Raw genomic sequence first — 18,126 nt, forward strand, 5'->3', positions numbered from 1 at the left:
GGATGAAGTGGGTCCTAAATACACTTCCTACAATAGCACACAGTCATTCATAAGTGTTCTGATCTCAGTGGAATATGACTCCTTTAGAAAAAAAAACAAGTTACAGTAAATCACTGTGAGGTCTTTATTGTGAACTTAAAAGCCATCTTTCCCCAAAGAGCTTAGTTTCATTTCTTACCTGATTTTCGTGACCCCCATAAAACCCTTAGCTGTAAAGTTGAAGCCTTTGCCCCATATGGACTATTTTAATAGTTTCTTAACTCATCTTTTTGCGTCCAAATTCACCAGATTAAATCCATTTCTCATTCTTCCATGAGTCACCTTTCTAAAATGTCTATCGGATTATGCCTTTCCCTTTTTGATGACCTACCTGGACTTTTAAGTCTTGCTATGACAATAGAAGTCTCCTCTGCATCTTGACCTGTCAGCCCGCTGAATATTTGCAGAATTCTCTACTGTAATTCAGATGGCAGGGACCTCCTGTGAAGTACGTGAGGATGGGAAGGGGCTACACAAACATGTAATACATCAGACAAAAATAATAGATTAAAGATGTGTGGAGATGTTTCAATGGGTGCCCTTCGCTCTTGGCGTTAAGTTTGAAGTCTTTAGCAAAGGAATTTAAGGTCTGTTTGGCCCTGACTCTTCCTGTCTACTTTATTTTCCCCCAAAATACTTTATGCCCTTTCCTGTTAGGTTTGTGTGAGTTGAGAAGTGACAGTGACAGTTAAGAAGAGTGAATACAGAGTCCTCTTTCCAGTAGGTTAGGTGTGAGGAGAATGAGGGAGATTATTGTGACCCCCCATAGGAGGGTCCCCAAAGGAGGACATGGGGTTGAGATGGTTTTAAAATTCTTATTCATTGATTTATTTTCTTCAAAAACTCATGTTTACATGTTGTGACAAAATTTATTAAAGCCAGTCAAGGTTGAAGATCTAGAAGAAGAAAGAGATACTGGATGGCATGAAATCCTGAAGAAGAATGCAACAGACACAGATAGAGAAATGTGTCTTGCTGCAAAGCAGAGATGTGCACAAGGAAGATAAGATGGGTGCTAGATGCAGAGGAAGGCAGGCAAGAAGCAGCAGCTGGAGGCAGTTCACACTTATTGGCCTAATTTTTCTCTACATAAAATAGGACATGAAATCAGCTGGTGGGACAGTGAAAAGTGGCAAGGGCAAGTTGGAGTCTTGAGGAAATGGACATGTTTGCGATAGCTGCGCTGGAAAATAAGAGCAATATTGGACTAAAGACTCAGAGGCTTTCTAAGCAGCATGAAAAATCATGTAGGATGATACTGATTCCAACTTCATGGCATTGTGGTTTAACATGATCATAGACAAGCAGTCTCTCTTAGGTCAGTTTCTGCTTTGAAACAGCTTGGCAAACTGTTTTTGTAAAGGGCCAGATAATAAATCCTTTGGCTTTGAGGGACATATGGTCTCTGTTGCAAATACTCAATTTTGCCATTTAAAAATATCTCTGAGGCATTATGTAAGTGAATGTGACTGTGTACCAATAAAACTTTATTTACAGACACTGAAATTTAAATTTTATATGATTTTATGCATTATGAAATATTCTTCTTGTGATTTGTTTTCAACCATTTAAAATGCTTTTTTAAGTACAAAAACATTCTTATTTTATGTGTTATACAAAAACAAGAAGTGGGCATTTACCTCCAACTGCAGGTAAGATTTCTGGTTTATAGCAGGAAGAGATACGTGACACCTGGGTGTTCAGGGAACAAGGCTATTACTCATGAGAGAAGAAAACTGAGAATCACAGCATTCAAGAGTTCTGAGAGAGTTTTTGGTCCGTTGTGGGACTGCATTTTCATGACTCAAATACAACACAGATGTGTAGCCTGCTTCTCTTTTTCATTTTAGGATAGAGATTACAACTCTTCTCTCCACAGCCATCCTTCTTTTTCAAAATCAGTTGTACAAGAGGGAGAAGGGTATAGTGGACAAATAAACAAGGAGAGCTTCAGTTCTTTATTGATTTCATAAAATGAGGCGTGAAGAGGGAGCTGACAACAAGGGAATCCAGGATTGGAAAGACGGTTACCCCTCAGAAAGGCATTTCTGTGCTACTCTCCTCTCCTCTCCCAGTAAAGGGAATAAGACCCTTTTGTTGACTTCCAGCCTCACTGAAGATAGAAGTAAGCGGCAACAATGCTGGCTCAGGTGGAGTTAGATGTGGGTAGCACTTGTAAAGATGATGGATGTTGCCAAATGGTAATTTTCTCTGTGTGGTGGCTATGATTGATCTGTGGCTTGATGTGATGGTTGAGGCTTTCATATTCAATCTTAAAGAAAAAATATCATGTCATACACTGGGAGTTTCAGATGACTGGGGTGGGGGGGTTGCTTGCTGGGATAGTGCTTTACTTTTGAAGATGATACACTATGAAAAAGGAGTATTTCTCTAAAACTCAAGTCTACAAACCAGTGAAGACCAGTATATACAATTTTATTAATATAATATTCCAAATAAATTTTCTTTGTATCTCTATTGACCCTGTAGTCTTAGGTATGAAACTGAAGGACTTGGGACCACAGGTTTTTTCATGGCTTCTTTTTTTGTCTTTGGAAAAAAAATTGTTAAAGGGATGTGTGAAGCAGACAGCTGGCTATGTAGCTGATACTAAAGGAAAATAAGGTTTGTTTTTCTGGATATATGCCTATGCTTCAGAGGTGATCTCATAACAAGGGCAGAGAACATCTCATAATTCCCTGAAATAGAATAATGAACTTGGCAGGAGAAAACTCAGCTTTACCAGGAGGGCTTTGAATTTAAATTTTAGAGGCAAAAGGGAGGGATTAGATAAATCTATATATTTAGACTGTAATGAGTGCCTTGTAACTGCCCCCCTCCCCCACCAAAAAAAATAAATGTAATGGAAGAAGAGCCTAGTACTTATCAGGATGAAATACTTATGGCTACAGAAGGCTATATATCAATGCGAAGAGTATTTATAATATACAATATAAACCTTAAACTTTAAAGAAATAAAACAAAATATTTTAAGTATCGCCAAGACATTATGAAATAGTGACCACAATATGGCATTGTACAAGGGAGAAACTCATTCTAAGTTGACATCTGATAGAAGAGGAGATAGACAGCTGCAGACTGTGTTTAGAAAGCATAAACCTGGATAGAATCCCACAGACCTGAGAACAGACACTTCATGATGGAGCCTCACTGACAATCTGGGGCTATACTGGGAACTAGCAAAAGAGGTGCCAGTGTCCAACCATTCACAGATGAAACAACTGTAGAAATACTGAGCTTGGAAGTAGAGAAGATCCTTGATTCATTTCCTAGATTTCAATTTTCTATTGAAATTTTCCATCCTTTCATTTACTTTATCAATTTGTTATTCTATTTTTTTCTATTTTATCTTTTCTTCAATTTGGGGTAATTAATTGTATACATCAACAACACATTTAAATCAGTGGGCTTTGAGCAAAGTCGACTGCCCTCCGTAACATGGGTGGACTTCCTGTAATCAGTTGAACCCCTGAATAAAACAAAAGACTCACGATCTAGCGCAAGAGGGCATGCTGTCAGCACATGGCCTTTGCACTTGAACTGCAGCATCATCTTTTTCCATGTCTCCAGCCTGCCGCCCACCCTGCAGACTTGGACTTGCCAGTCTTGCTCACTGTGTGAGCCAATTCCCTAAAACCTCTCTCTCTCTTAGATAGATAGATAGATGATAGATAGATAGATAAACACATAGATAGATATGAGTGTGTGTATATATATATATATGACAGATTATATTATATATAAAATCATATTGTTTCTGTTTTCTGGAGAACCTTACTAATACATGTGTTAATTATAGTTATTTCAAAGTCCTTGTCTGCCAAATCCAATATAAGAACCATATATGGCGGAGGGGGGAGGCATAGCATTAGGAGATATACCTAATGTTAAATGACAAGTTAATGGGTGCAGCACACCAAAATGGCACATGTATACATGTGTAACAAACCTGCACGTTGTGCACATGTACCCTAAAATTTAAGTATAATAAAAAATAATAATAAATAAATAAATACCCTCTACTTGGGACACACCCTATGTAAATGAAGAGGATGAAGTAAAGTTACAAAGTCGAAAATAAAAAAGAACCATATATGGGTCTACTTCTATTATTTTGTGTGCTGTGTATGGATTATCAGTCATATTTCCTTGCCTTTTCACACATCTAGTATTTTTTAATGCCAGAAATTTTGTGCATACCAGAAGGAATAGGAGAATAGGAGGATCTCTAGAGAAAAAGAATATCTGTAGCTTTATGATTCCTCTATATGCAATGTCTGGTATGTACTACAAGGTCACTAGAAGCAAGGAAATATGACTGATAATTGAACAGGGGAAAAGATATTGAAGCAGACCATAATATGATACCTATATTGGAGTTGGCAGACAAAGACTTTAAATGACTATGATTACTTTGGTTAAAAAAAAAAAGGAGAGAGAGACAAAATGGATGAAATAGATGTATATATAAATGAAGAATTTTAACAGAGAGCTTGAATTTATTTTTAAAAAATTGCATAGAAATTCCAGAATTAAAAGACACAATATCTGAAATCATTAACCCAATAGATGAATTTAATAGCAGTTGGACACAGAATTATCAACCTGGAAGATAGGCCAATAGATCATAGCCAAAGTAAAAAACTGGGAGGAATGAGTGTTTTAATGCTATTCAACATGCTGCCATTACAAATAATTATACAGGATTCTCCCATTTTTTGTTATGACACAATATATTTGTCTAGACATATGATATCAATATTTATTTCTGAGTTGTAGGATGAGGGAGTTTTGCTTTTCTTCTCTTAATTATCTATATTTCCCTCAAGAAATACAACAGGAGACATCACCAGTAAGTCACTTTAAGTATACTTTTCTCCAGATAACCAACCAAACAGCTCACTAAAGAACACATATTTGTAAGTGGAGGCTGCTGTGCTGTTTGTGATGCTCTAGAGTCAGAATGCGGCAGGGCTTCCTTTAATGATGTGCCTTCACCCCCAGGGTCCTGGGGCTGGAGGCTCTGAATGCTTCTATTCCTCATCTCCATCCAGTGCCTTCCCTGTCTGCATCTTCACTCTGGAAACATCAGAGGGTCTTACATATAGCCTTAACACAGCAAAAACTGAATGAATGAATGAATGAATGAATGAATGAAACCAGAAAGGAAGGAAAGAAAATGGAGTGTGGGATTTGAATCTCCTTCCTGCCGTCTTGGGTTCTTAGGAGCCCGTAAAAGTAAGGTCATTAACCTCTAGTTAATAGGGGTCCTGCTTTCACATGCAAGTCCTGATAATCCTATTACTATAAGATCTTACTACCCACCTTCTCATTCTGTCAACCACAAAGGAAGGAAAAGAAGCCAAAGCATTTATTATTCCATATGTAGGTATTTGAGGTTAGATTTAGTGAGGCTGCCCAGTGTCTGAGCAGGCCAGTGATAGGTGTATTACAAACAGCTAGACAGACATTCGATCAAGTTCCAACTTTAAGAAAACTAAGGACTTATATATTTATGTTTGTGTTTATATACACATATATATGTGCTCTGTGTGTGTGTCTGTGTGTGTGTGTATATTCTGTTTTTGAAAAACATATTGTGAAGTGCTGCAAGCCCCTTGGCCTTACCCTCATTCAGGGAGAAGATGTGTGCCGTCGGAAATCAGGGAGTTTGATGGCATGTGCTGGTGGGAAGAAAGGCAAAGACAGAATTTCCAGAAATTGCTGAATTCACTGCACATATCTAAACAGTTGAAGCTGTATCTCAGGCAGTTTGGTGACAGAAGGAAACACCAGCAATAGAATAATTAAAGCTTCCCCCGAACCACAGTCTAAGAGATTTTTAACCTGTTTTTGCCTTACCAGGATATACAATCTGTAGCTTGTACTTTCTTTCCCCCCACCTCCTCCCCCAAAACTTGTCCCTCTGAGAGGGGGCCTTATTATAGATACATAGCATGTATGTTTAACCCAGATATTTTAGTCTTCCCCCATCATACAGCATTAGGCATCAAACAAAAAGACTGCTCTTTTTCAAGGGATCTAATTGTACACCACTTGAATGTACCATAGACAGAGTCCTTGGGTGATGGAACCACAAGGAAAGCCTTCCCTGGTTAGAAGAGTGAGGTCAAGAGGCCAGGACTGTTCTTTTGCTGACTCTAGCATGCAAATGTATGTGTCATAAGTAAGAGATTCATATGCATCTCCAGTGGTGTTTGGACTGTTAGCATGACACTGGCAGAACGAAGCTGAGATTCTCCTGCTAGCTGAGATAACATCAGGGCTGGGGAATGTCCCTGGGGCCCTTCCTCTCTCATTTCTAGCAAGGAGATCCAGACATCCCCTAGGCACAAGGCAAGGCAGAGCACAGGCTCCTTGGAACCAGCCACAGCTCTCCCTGGATGTCAGCCCTATCCGTGCCTTCCCCAGCTGCCTCTGGAAGGAGGGCAGAGACCAGAGCCACCTATTCTGAAAGACAACAGGCTCCATGTGCCAGGCAAAGCAAGAACTTTGGGCAGCTACAGGGAAGAGAAACAGCCCATTTAATGTGCTCTGATTCCCTCCTGGAAAGACTGGAAAATTATCCGCTTGCCTCAAATATCTTCATTAAAAATGCATTTAAGCTGTGAAGCTCTACGAAGGAGAGACCTGTAATACATGAAAGATTAGCCCGAGATTGCTGATTGGACTATTTTACATCATTATGGTAATTAAGCTAGCAAGGCTGTTGTGCTGACTTCGACATTTTCTTCCATTTGCCTTTGTTTCCAATTCAAGGTATTTTCCCCCCTCTTTCCATCTTCCAGCCTTCTTCCTTTCCTCCCCTTCCTCCCCTTCTCACCCCTCCCCACTAAACGTCTCCTGGGAGCCTTGGCGGGTCCTGCCTCATGCATATGCATTGCACTCGGTTGGATTCAATCTCCCATGGCTTCTCTGCCAACCTTGTCTTGACTCTGCAGAGTAAAGGAAAGAAATTAATGGTAATTACAAGGTGTGAGTGGATATTACAGCTCTCTATCTGATTGCCAGTGAAACCAAATAAAAATGGAATGTAATCAGCCAATTATTAAAACACAGAATAAACAAAAGGAGTCTTGTCTCTTACTTGCCTTCCCTTGCTTACTTTCTATCCTCAGACCAGCAAGCCTGGCTCAGGGCAGTGACTGGAGACACCCGTGATAAACTCCCTAGGACTCCACTAGAGCTAACACTACACAGCTGGTGTGCAGGGCCACCTTCCAATGTGGAAGATGGAGAGAGCCTGTTCAAAGGCCCTCCGTGATCGTATAGACCCTCCTCACTCTCCCTCTCCCACCTCCCCCCACTGCTTGCCAGAGTCATCAGTACTCTCAAGTGTCCCCACAAAAAGAAGTGGTTCCATATTTCTTTCCACCATTTGTAAATGCATGAATAACTTCTAGAAATAGATGCAAAACTCTGCACTCGGTGACATTCCCCTGAGAAACCAGGAGCCTCTGAGGTGGTGAATGGATTACAAGGAGAAATATAAGAGAAAGGCTTTTCAACTGTGACAGCTGACAGGAGAGTGAAGTGTGTGTGTGTGTGTGTGTGCACACACACTCATGCACTGTCACATGCAAAAGCAGTTCTGGCCCAGGGGATGGTCCAGTCAGCTTTCTTCCCTTCCCTGGTGACCCAAGGAAACAGTACTGGAACACTGATGGTGGAGGGAAACAGACAAAAACCAAAAATAAGTCCCTCCCTTTCCTTAACATTACTTGTGATATGCAGCTGAGATTTTTAATTATATAAAAGTACTGCATGCATCTGTTCACACCCACAGCTCAGTTGTAGCCTGAGGAGCAGCTCAGCATGGAGGTGTAAGGTCACAGTCTTTGTCATTAAGTAGACAGGTTTCTACCCTTTCTGACTAATTTACTAGCTGTGGGACCTTATGAAGCTTACTTCACTTCTCCAAGTCTCAATTACCTCATTTGTAAATGAAGACTATAATCATATCCACCTCATGTATTTGTAAGGATGAAATGAAATAATGCATGCAAAGTGCACTTTATGAATATTCATTGTTATTAAACAATATATGTAAGTGGTAAATCAGACTTTAATCTTTGAATGTATTTCTTCATAGATTATATTGCATGCCAATTATCTCAAAAGAATACCTTACCTTACTTTTAGGACTTCAGAGGGCACCTGAGTCTACCTGGCCATCCTGCTATAATTTCCTAGTATGTTTGCTTGTTTTCTTCCCTGTCCCTGTTCCATTTTTTCCTCCTACCTTCCTCAAGTCTTCACACCTCCACACGTCTTGCCATCCCTTCCTTCCCAGTAGAACCTCATTTCATAAGCTCTGGAGAACATGCCTTCGCATGGGGGACAACCTCTTCTTCCCACTAACGTATTTAGGAAACTATCCGCACCTGTCCTCACACCCCTTCCTCCCACTTGCTGAAAAAGTTGATGTCTCTCAACCACTATTGGTGGCTAGCACCTTTTCCTGCACCCTAGATTCCAACCCTCTTGCCTGCCTGCTAGGGACTTCACTGCTGTGGCCATTGCCTGTCTTTCCCCAGCATCATCAATATACGCTTCTCTGTGGAACCATCCCTATCAGCATCCAAACATCATCTAGGGTGCCTCACTTATAAATAAAACAAACAAACAAACAAAAGCACTCCCTTTAACTCACTGCTTTCTCCATTTATCGTCTCATATTTTTTGTTCTGTTTCACAGCAAAACATAACAAAAGAATTCTATATATGCTTTGTCTCCACTTACTCTCAATCCATCTTCTCTTGAGCACACCCCGTCATCCCTTCATCTCTGCCTCTCCACTGAAATGGCTCCACAAGATCACCAACTCCCCTCCTATGGTTAACCTGTGTGTTGTGGCACATGATCGCAGCATTTACACCGATGGCCACGCCATCTTCCAGAAAAGCAGCCTGTATGTCTTGTGACATGCACTCTCTTGTTCTGCCTGCTACCTCACCGATGGCTCCTGCTCTGTTCGTCACTGACCTGTCCCTTCCTGCTGGACACCTGTCTAATTGCTGGAGTGCCGTAGGGTTAAATCCTGAAACTCTTTCCTACCTACGTCTCTCCTTCATTGAACTTTCCCTCCCTCATTGATGCTGCAGCCTTTCCAGTTTAAATCTCAGCCCTGAATGCTTACTGGATCTCCTCATTTTAGCTTATTTTACCTAAAAATCTTGTGTTCTGAACCATCACTCATGCCTCTTCAAAAATACTAGTCCTCCTTCTCTCGCTTTCTTTCTCTCACTGAATGCAACTGCCATTTATTGAAGCCATTCCAGACAAAAAGTTAATCACCACTCTTGATATTTCTCTCTTTCCTTTTCTCTTCACATCCAATTCATTAGTTTTCTCTGCTCATTGCAGCTCCAACGTGCACCTAGAATCTCTCTGCTTCCCTCTGTCCTCTCTGCTACCCTTCCTAAGCCAAGTCAGCCTCAGTTCTAACTTGGATGCTGTAATGGTACAGTTAGTCACACTGTGTTCATCCTCACTTTTTATCATCTCATTTTTTGTTCTGTTTCACAGCAAAACATCACAAAAGAATTTTATATACACTTTGTCTCCACTTACTTTCAATACATCTTCTCTTGAGCACACCCCATCATCCCTTCATCTCTGCTTCTCCACTGAAATGGCTCTGCAAGGTCACCAACTGCCCCCCTATTGTTTAACCTGTGTGTTCACACATTCCCCACCCAGCTGTGGTCTTTCTAATCCAAAAATAAGAGTATTCGCCTTCAAAAACAACTTCCCGTGGCTGTAAACTTCAATTATAACAACAACAAAAAAATCAACCACCTTTCTGTGATTGTCATTCCTCTCTCTGTGACCCCATCTCACACCACTTCCTCCTGCTGCCTGTTCTTTCACCACAAGCCCTTCAGTTTATCCACCTGTCTAAAGGCCTTGTATGCTCCCTTCTCTGTGTCTGGAAGGCCTCCCAGGTAGGTCTTTGCATAGGAAGATGACTCCTGTCTTTAAAGTCTCAGAGCAGAGAGGGCTTCTCTGATATACAAGCAAAAGGGGCACTTCATGCTACCTGCTTCAGTCTCTACTATGTTGTTATTCACACCCTTTATCATGATTTCATAATATCTTTTAAATTATCTATATATTTCATTATTATCTGTCTTCTTTTGTTAGATCATGAACCTCATGATGGTAGTCACCTGCCTTTTCTGTCCATCTCCAAGTTTTCCTCAATTTGAAAATTACCTGGCACGTAGCCTAATTAATGCACATTTGTTTATTACATGGATGAATACATTACTTAGAGTCTAACTTCCTAACTATATATGAGCCTCTAGATACCCAGCAATTGAAGGGCATCCATCGCCCAAATTGAAAACCCTCAACTATGCCTGCCCTGATGTTTGAGACCACCTCACTCCTTCCATCAAAGCTCCATTTGAACAGGACAGACCTGGTTTTAAATCCCACCTCCTCCATTTGACAGGGTGATATTGGACACATTTTTAAACCCATCTATGCCTCCATTTTCTCAAGAGTAAAATGAGGTAATAATATACTTTGGAAAACTATTGCGAAGGTTAATGAGATAAAGTTTGTAAAGTAACCAGGTCTGGCACGTATAAGACATTCAATAAATGGCCTTTCTTCTTTCCTCAATATAAAGGATTTCAGCTTGCCACTTGGAAGGCGGGGTTGAAAATACAACTCTAATTAAACAAATTTACACCCATGTGTGAATGACTCTTAGCCCTTTAGCATTCCCAGGGGAAGCTTATTAACCTAAATGCATTATTAATTGGTAGAATGTCTGTTAGTTTAACAAAGTGAAGGGAAAAGTTCGAGTAGAGAAGGGAATAAACCTTTGGGTTGGGAGTCCTAGAAACAAAGCTAAGGAATACGCCCCTGGGCCGATGGGGTCACTGCCCAGTCAATTACTCTTGCTTTTCCTGCTGATGTTTATTTGTTTGTTTGCTTGTGTTTTTCTCTTTGTCCATGTGTGAACCCCGCTACCTCCCTAACCACTCAGGGTTTTGTATGCTTTTCCAGACTCTTTCAGAATAATAGTTTCCACAATTATTCAAGGTGCAAAGACGTGGCTACTGTTGGCATGTAGCAGTTCCATGGACTGTATGTCCTGTCCGTCTCTGTGAAGAGTCTGGGTAGTTATGGGTTCCACACAGATAATTATGTGCACAGGTATGCTTTTCTGTGTGCTTCTACACCCTTAAGTATGCATGCTTGTCTGTCACACAGTTAGCCACTGATCAGAAATTCCAGTACAAAACAAGCTCCTGTTGGCTTGGAAACTATGAAAAATGCATTTGAAAGAGCAAGTTTTTGATGGCAATTGTCATTAACTACTTTATTTCCAAATACATTTCACAGTGCATTTCATGCCAGGAAGGGTTTCTTATCTTCTGAACTCTTAGTCTTCCAGTCTGAGTGGGATGGTGACAGTTTCCTTTGAACACAAGTAGTGAAATAACCCCCAGTGAATGGCAACAGCAAGAGAAGATGCAAAGGGGCAGAGGTGAAAAAAATGTGAAAGGCATCCCTGTTTACCTTTCAGACACTCCAACAGCCATGTGACCTGTCTCAAGATTATTCCATAGAGCAGAAAAGAATACTTTATGTAACATGGCCATAGCACTTCCAAAACTGCCTCAAGGTTTTTTAGCTATCAGTGATCCACTTGTCTGATTAAAAGATAATTCTCTTAATTTACCCTATACTGCATTATGACCACAAGATTTCTTATGCAGTCCTGCCTGATTTCTCTGAGTCTTGGCAATAGATAAGAAGGTATGTAATCATACAGAAGGTGGTATTTGTTATTACTGTTACTCTAAGAAGCTATAGGATTGAAAAGGGACACATTTGTATGAATACACACAAAGAGGATTTATCTGAATACTTTTAGTGTCCATAAGTAGCCTTTACCAGGAGCCAGGGATCCTAAGGAAGAAATATAGGTATAAAGGGAAGAGAAGGGGGAGACAGGTATATAGAACAGTAAGTCTCCAAATATCTACCCTATCAGCATCAGATCCTTCTTAGCACTTTGTAACTTAATTTGAGATCAGAATTTCTCTTGTTCCATGGTTGTTTCTTTTTAAGAACAGAAAGTTGCCTTTTTAAAGGTCTATAAACTACCAAGATAATGAGAAGACAAGACATAGGATGGGAGAAAATGTCTGCAAAACATATATCCGATGAAAGATATATCTCATAACAGATACAAAAACTACTCTCAAAACTCAACAATAAAAAACAATTGACCCAATTTTAAAGGGGAGCAAAAGATCAGGTACCCCACCAAATATGATCTACAGATATCAAATAAGTATATGAAGAATGCTAAACATCATACCTCATGGGAGTTGCAAATTTAAACAATGAAATATCACTACACACCTACTTGAATGGCTAAAATTCAAAGCATTGACAACACCAAATTCTGGCAAAGATATGGAACAATAGGAACTCTCATTCATTGCTGGTGGGAATGCAAAATGGCACTGCCATTTTAGGAAACAATTTGGCAGTCTTTTACAAAACTTAACATACTCTTACTGTATAATCCAGTAATCACACTCCTTGGTATTTACCTCAATGAGCTGATAAAGCATGTCTACATAAAAACCTGTGCACCAATGTGTTTTCGTTGTTGTTGTTTTTGTTGTCTGTTTGCTTGTTTGTTGAGATGGAGTATCTCCCTGTCACCCAGGCTGGAGTGCAGTGGTGCGATCTCAGATCACTGCAACCTCCGCCTCCCGGATTCAAGTGATTCTCCTGCCTCAGCCTCCCCAGTAGCTAGGACTACAGGTGCATGCCACCACGCCTGGCTGAATTCTTTTTTGTATTTTTAGTAGAGATGGGGTTTCACCATGTTTTGATCTCCTGACCTCATGATCTGCCCGCCTCAGCCTCCCAAAGTGCTGGGATTACAAGCGTGAGCCACCGCGCCTGGCCCCTGTGCACCAGTGTTTTATAGCAGCTTCATTTATAATTGCCCAGACTCGCAAACAACCAAGATGTCCTTCAATAGGTGGATAGGTAAATAAATTGTGGTACATCCAGGCAATGGAATATTATTCAGTGCTAACAAGAGATGAGTTATCAAACATAAAAAGGACATGGAGAAAAAATAAATGCATATCGCTAAGTGGAAAAGGCCATGTGAAAATGAAAATTATATACTATATAGTCCCAACTGTATGACATTCTGGAAAAGGCACAATTATAGAGACAGTAGATAGATCTGTGGAGTTGGGGTGGGGGCAGGAAGGGATGAACACGTGGAACACAGAAGACATTTTAGGGCCATAACCACCCCGTATGATACTACAACAACAGACACATGTCATTACACATTTGCCAAAACCCAGTGAGCGCACAGCACCAAGAGTGAACCCTAATGTAAACCATGGACTTTTAGTTGTTAATGATGTGTCAATGTTGGTTTATTGACTGTAACAAATGAACCATACCGATGCAGAATGTTAATGGAGGAAGAGGCTGGGTGTGAGGAAGGAGGCTATAAGTAAGAACTCTCTCTATTTTCTGTTTAATCTTGCTAAAACAGCTCTTTAAAAAAAAAAAAGTCTATTTATTTTAAAACAATACTCCATGAACCAGAAAACAAAATTATCCTATTGTTCACCAACAGAAAAAAAAAGTGGAATTTTTTTATTGTTTAATATTTCTTTCCTCATGTCATAGGCAAATGACAAACTTTTGGGTATCAGATGTTGGCTAGAAAAAATCTTTCTTGCCCCAAAGAAAGCCAGTGCTGATACTGAAGTTGTCTAGAAGATCTATGTGTTATTGAGAGATGACAGGATGCTCAGTGAATTTCCCAACAAGTGCCTAAGTAGGCAGGCAGAACTGGGCAGAGAATATGATTTCACTGGCTGGCCGTGGGCTGGACACTGTGGCAGATGTTGAAGACAGTAGGTGCCTTGTTTTCTCCACTCAGCAGCCTTGTGAAGAGTATTCTTCCTTTGAAAGATAGCAGTGTGGAGGAATAGAAAACTTCAATAACTTTCCTAACACAGCAAGAAATTAGGAGAACTGACATTCAACATACAGATTACTCCAACTCACACATTACTCAAAACTTGCCTGCTTTCATCAGAAGGTTTGAGTCAGGGGATATTATTTATTCTAGTATTAGAAGAATCCAGAAGAATCCAAGTTATACTTGTTTATGCTAACCCAAGTATAATCTGGTAGCTCTGGAGGGACCAAATTAACCCCAAATGCTGATCATACTGTGCTAACTCAAACGGAAACTGGATTTAAAAATCATAGCAGCTAGGATATAGTAGGTGCTTATCATATGCTAAGTGTCTCATAGGAATTAACTCATTTAATCCATATTGCAACCCTCTGAGATAGAGACCATTATTTCTACCTGACAAGTGAGGAAACTGAGCATGAATGAACAAGTGAATATTACTGAATGAGTCAATTAATGAAGATGGACACGCGGGCAAGGACCAGTACAAAGCACAAGACTGAAAATGTACATACAGAAGAGCTACCCTGTGCAGACAGTGTTTGAGAAGGGCCTCTGACTTCTCCTGTTGACTCATCTCCTGAGGAAAAGCAAAATGGTCAGAGACCTAAGGGCAAAAGATCATGCTTCTAAATCTCCTGTCCGGTGTTGGCCTACATTAGCAGCCTCACGCCTCCGCGCCAATGGGATCCTTCATTTCTGCCTGCCTTTACTGAGCATATTGATAGAATTCAACAGAATCCTTTCTGTTTTTTGGGGTTTGCTTTGGTTTTCTGGCTATAGTCAAAACCCGTCAGGTAAAAACCTTCCTCTTTTAGAATTAAAGTTCACAGACTCTATTTTTCTCATGTCTTTCTCATAAATGGCTTGGATCCTCTCATTTGGGGTCCGCATCTCTCTATACTTGTTATTAACTGTGTATTAATAATATACTTTTAATATTACCCCTACTTTTTAATATTGTGTATTGGTAACCCAGATTTCAGCCCACGCATTATAGGCAGAGAAAAAAAATTGCTACATTAGCATTTACTACAGCACAATGAATCCGGACATGTCAGCGTGTATGGCACCGCTGGTTTGCAATAGCAGAATAGAATCTTTATGGGATTACTCTTTTCCCCCAATCTGTATTATTTTCATGTGCGTATGTTGCATTTGTACCAGTTCATGTACTGCTCCTTTATATTCATCAATTTAGCCTATATCATGTTTTTTAATCACTTGCCCATAAGGTTACTGCACATCTGGTGTTTCTTCCAATTACTATAGAGATCAAAGTTAAACTATGCCAACTTCTCTGAGCTTTTTGATTTCCCCATATGGTAAGTACGTGATTCATAAGTTTATCTCAACATACACATAAAGCGGTGTTGGACTCTATTCTCTAGCTAAATGGAATCACCCTGCCTTGACATGTAAGGTTAGGACTGGCAGAGCACGTGAAATACCAAACAGTGGCCTTGATTTGATTAACCAGCTCACAGCATGAGCCCCTCCCTGCACTGGGACATGCTACCCTGCAGTGTTGGTTCACCAGGATGCCTTCTGCAGTTCTCACTTATCATCAACCCCTTTCTATTTGCTCTTTCCTCTGCAAATATCAGAATCTAAAATCATAATGCCCAATTACAGACAACACCAGGAGGTGCTGGCTCATGGATAGAACCCAGAGAGATTTCTAAAGAGATTCATTTGCAGAACACAACCAGGAGGAGCAGAGGTTTAGGAGGGGTTGCCTTCCTCTAAAGAATGCTGCCTCTCTATCTTTTCCCTTAAATTGTACACGTGTCATACCTTTCTAAGGACAAGAAACATACATGCGTGCTTTCTTCAAAGTGAAAAGGGGAAATATGTTTTAATATAAAACTACAAGGGAATGCATCTCTTTTCCCCCAGCAGTCTTGATATTCAGCAATATTGAGGAAAGGAAGTGCAGAAGAAGCAGAACTAAATTCAATAGTTTTGATGCAATAGGATATATTTAGAATATGTCTATGTGAGGCAAGGTCTCTTTAAGTTCAGAATCAAATTTCTCCCACCTGCTTTTTTTTTTCTTATAACTGAGCTACCGTCATACACTCAGATAATGAAGGCTTAATTTTGCTCACTGACTCGTATATCCCAGTATCATAAACCTGTCTCAGTACATGTACATGAAAGCAATTGGGCAAATCACAGCAATTACACTTGGTATTAAAAAAAAAAAGATCCACATGAAATACAAGAGGAAATTTCAAAAGCATAAGGTTAATACAACTCACTATCACCCAATGAACAGAAGTCCAAACTCCAAACAACAAATTTGTGTTTAAATGCTCATTTAGCAGACAATGAAAGGCAGTGGTTCAACTCTTAGAAGAAACCAGGTAAAATGATTTTCAGTCAAAGGGGAATAATCTACATTCATAAGCCCACAGGTGATGAGGCACCCCCATCATAGCTCCATCACAGGCGATGAGAACTGCTATTTTCAGCCACATTAATGCAGCTGTGTCAGTTTGCAGGTGAATCAGTCTTGCTTCATCAGACACATCAACAGCCAGAATCCACACTGCCATTTTCCCTCTACTTAGACATATTTTCTTAATTGCCATCTTTAAATAGACTTGCTTCCTCCTGCCTCTCCAAACCCATCCATCATAACTGGTAATAGGGCCAGGAATGACCATTCGAGTCATTTTCACTTGACCCTCTCTCCTGACTCCCTCTCCCCCATTCAGCATCCCCCAACACAACTCTTCCCCCTTTTCTTCCCTCTCTTCAAGTTTCAAACACTTCAAAGTTAGGCTGTCAAATTTGTATAAGCACAGAAAGCCCTGTACAAACCTTGTGGCAATAGAGATCTTTATTGTCATTCAAGGAGTTTTCTTTTTGTCCTGTCTTACAAAATGTGGTCATTAAACAGCAATCACTTTGTCTTTCCCAGTGCACCTCCTGTCTGCTCTCTTCATTTTCCTTCTTTTGCTGTCTCTGGGGCTCCAGCAACCTCTTACCCTCCCTTCAAGGAGAAGCAGGCATGCCTCAAGTCCATCGCACAATGCTTACCTCTCTTGTGGGACATTTGCTGCATGACAACTCTGGTTCAAAGAATGACTGTGTGTCTGGTGGTCCTGTTGAACCACAGCCTTCTACCTGCAAGGCTTTCAGTAGTAAAGGAATCCCTAGTCACATCCCAGAAGTCTACAACCTTCAGCATCATCAAAAGGCAGTTAAGCATCTAATTACATGTTCCTTCCCAACCTCTTTTTTTTTTTTTGCTTTTAATGAAAAAAAAAATGATAGTGTACTTAAACTTACAGAACGAACAGTCCAAAGTAAAGGAAGGAAAGGTTAAACCAACATTCTTTAAAGCTGGAAGCCTAAACCTCAAATCATAATGAAAGAGACCTAGCCTATGTTAAACTTTAGAATCTTTCTCTGACTTCCTCATTCCAACCAAAGAATAGATATCCTTCATTTACGGACAATTATTCTGCTTATCTGGGCCATGAACAGACTTCTGAAATGATGTGCAACTTACATGCACACACATACATCTCAATAGCATTAATCAGATTTTCCAAAAAAGCCAATGCTTTCTTTTTTAACAAAAGCTCAAAGAAACAAAAACGTAAAAAAAAATGATTCATACATATGCCTAATCATGTATGCTTTTTACAATTTGCAGTGAGCAGGACTTTTCAAATACGGTCATGTGTCACTTACTGGCTGAGATACATTAGATTCCATCTTTTTGTAGGCTCAACAGAGTGTACATACACACACTAAATGGCATAGCCTACTGCACACCTAGGCTACACGGGACAGCCTGTCACTCCTAGGCTACAAGCCTGTACGGCACGTAACTATACTGAATACTCTAGGCAACTGTAACACAATGGTAAGTATTTGTGCAACTAAGCTTATCTAAACATAGAAAAATCACAGTAAAAAATGTGATAAAAAGATTTTTTTAAAATAATACACCTGTATAGAACATCTAACATGAATGGAGCTTGCAGGACTGGAAGGTGCTCTGGCTAAGTCAGTGAGTGAGTGGTGAGTG

General features: G+C 40.1%; 1 protein-coding gene and 1 long non-coding RNA gene across 6 annotated transcripts in view; both read right to left on the reverse strand.

Annotated features, from left to right (window-relative positions):
* Positions 1 to 18,126, reverse strand: part of OPCML (opioid binding protein/cell adhesion molecule like) — a 1,137,716-nt gene that overhangs the window by 398,929 nt on the left and 720,661 nt on the right. The gene's annotated exons all lie outside the window — the stretch shown is intronic.
* The window catches only part of LOC107967254 (uncharacterized), a 57,502-nt gene continuing 41,358 nt past the window's right edge, over positions 1,983 to 18,126 (reverse strand). Inside the window, exon 2 of the long non-coding RNA XR_001707635.3 lies at positions 1,983 to 2,311. This is a non-coding gene — a long non-coding RNA (uncharacterized LOC107967254). The remainder of the gene's footprint in view (positions 2,312 to 18,126) is intronic.

This window comes from Pan troglodytes, chromosome 9 (assembly GCF_028858775.2).
Source record: "Pan troglodytes isolate AG18354 chromosome 9, NHGRI_mPanTro3-v2.0_pri, whole genome shotgun sequence".
Classification (NCBI taxonomy): Eukaryota; Metazoa; Chordata; class Mammalia; order Primates; family Hominidae; genus Pan; species Pan troglodytes.